Genomic DNA, 2,228 nt, shown 5'->3' on the forward strand with positions numbered 1-2,228 from the left:
GCAGCACTGATGAGTATTGCTATCAATGTTAGCATGGCAATTAAATGACTGAATGAGCCTTATGGTAAATGTTGTGCATTCCTGTAATTAAGTTATGATATCATTGGATAATTATACCTGCAGTGTAGGGTTGACATGTTGGTGTTTAAATGGTGATACAACCCTACAGGGACTTGTTTGAATTCATTTTATACTTTTAAACCAGCAACCTTACAGGGTCTTGTTTGAATTCATTTCATAGGTTCAAATCCAACAGAGGCTCAACCCTACACTAAATATTTTTTTGTTCTAGTTTCCATCCTTTTTTTGAAGAACTTAAGCAGTTGTTCCAGAAAATAAATAATATTGAATAAAATAAATAATATTTGTTAAAAAACAAAAATTATTATAGTTAGCACTGAAAAATATATTTTGACGAGAGGAGTTTTGAAACGTATTCATTACAGGAAACCTAAAAGAAGACAAACAAGAAAAGTCATGTTAAGAAAGCATCAAAGTGTGACAGTATTGGAATGAAGGAAATTGATGGAAGTTGCATTCCATGCTATGATTCTAGGCTACGTTACACTAAGGAACAAAATAATGTTGAATAAGAAAAATTTGTGTTATACGTGTATTAGTCCTTGAAACTAAATTATGGAAATTTAAGTGGTATTATTTGTAAATTAAAGTGTTTGTAAACTAAAGTGTCATGCATAATGTACAGGAAATAAAGAAAGAGTGAAATTTTAAAGTATTATAGATGTACTTACACATATTGATGGAGCTCCAGTGTGAGATAGAGAGGGAGATACATGGGGGAGGGAGAGAGGGAGAGAGAGTATGAATCTGACAATGTATACATGTACACAATATTGGCAACTAAAGCAGCAAGTGTAGTTTCCCATATAGAAAAACCAAGGTTGTAGCATGATTGTTGCAACCTTGTAACAAGTTAGTTGTCACTAAGTTGTCACTACCCAGTCACAACCTTGTAAAAACCTTGGATTTGGCAGGGTTTTTGGCTTGTGACAACTAGGTCACAAACTTCTCACATGTACAATAAATTTAATAGAAAAACTTTAATCTGAAAGACTATCAAAACATCATTATTATTGACATCCTAATCCCATATACTGTATAGTGGAAAATTTTCGTGGCCCAAAAATTTTGCGGATCCATTCAAAAATCAATTTTGTGGCTTTAATTTTTGTGGTTTTCTACTTTTCAGCCATCTTCTCATGGATTTTGAAAAAAAAACACAAAATCCACAAATAATTTGGGCCATGAAAATTTTCCGCTATACGGTAGTTTCAAATGATTTCTAGATACTTGTAATGTATCTATGATACATGTAGCTAATGTATAAACATGTGGATGTGTATTATTGTTATCTTTATTGACTTGTATAAGTGTTGGTCAATGGTCGCTTTATACATCATAGCAAGAGTGGATAAGGAGGAGGGGAGAGTGTCTAACTGCCCTATGCTGCTAGTGATATGTGCGCGTAGAAGTCTTTCACAGTTTGTTTAGCACCTTCTTTGACCTGTTTAAACATCAACAGCCATGATAGTAAATGGGTGTGTTTTTAATAACCTATATGGTGCACCCACCCACACGTGTAGTCACGATGTTTCAAGAGGAAGAATCAGAACTACAGCACAATCCAGATGATCACGACTGTTACAACAGATTGAGAGCATCTAATCTTGATGAGCGTCATGCCACTACACCTAAGCGCCCTAAAGCATCAAGAAAGAGGACATGGAGTCAAGAGTCAGAAGCCTCTGCTCCAGTGAACTCAGATCTGTAATACTTCGTTTTTAAGATCAACAGCAGTTAACAGCCCGTCTCAAAAGTACATGTACCACATATTCTTTCACTTCTATCACTATCCTTACTCTTGATGTGGGTCCCAAGGGACCAGACTAAAGGAGGATGATCATTGATCAAGAGCTTTTAATGTGTCAATAACAAACATGGTTTGTGTGCTTGGAAACTACAAATCTCTTCAGAGTGGTACAAAGTGACTGGTACAACAAGGTGAGGTCAAATTCTGCTTCCAAGGTCTCTGTATGGTCTCTTGCTGCTCAGTTCAGCAGCCATTTTTATATTACAGTTAACTTAAGTACACGCCCAACTATGGCTTCAGTGCAGTTATCACTTATTGTGCTAAATAAGGTATGCGGGAATGTACAAATAATAACCATGAAACTTCTACGCGCACATATCACTAGCAGCATAGGGCA

The 2,228-nt window shown here is 35.8% G+C and overlaps 1 long non-coding RNA gene across 1 annotated transcript; it reads right to left on the reverse strand.

The window, feature by feature from the left end:
- Positions 1 to 350: 350 nt before the first annotated feature.
- Positions 351 to 806, reverse strand: LOC109585899 (uncharacterized). The gene is made up of 2 exons (XR_002186720.1): positions 753 to 806; positions 351 to 451 (listed from the first exon to the last, which is right to left on the reverse strand). It is a non-coding gene; the product is annotated as an uncharacterized LOC109585899 (long non-coding RNA).
- Positions 807 to 2,228: the final 1,422 nt, after the last annotated feature.

The sequence above is a fragment of the Amphimedon queenslandica genome, unplaced genomic scaffold, assembly GCF_000090795.2.
Source record: "Amphimedon queenslandica unplaced genomic scaffold, v1.1 AMPQUscaffold_12987, whole genome shotgun sequence".
Lineage (NCBI taxonomy): Eukaryota > Metazoa > Porifera > Demospongiae > Haplosclerida > Niphatidae > Amphimedon > Amphimedon queenslandica.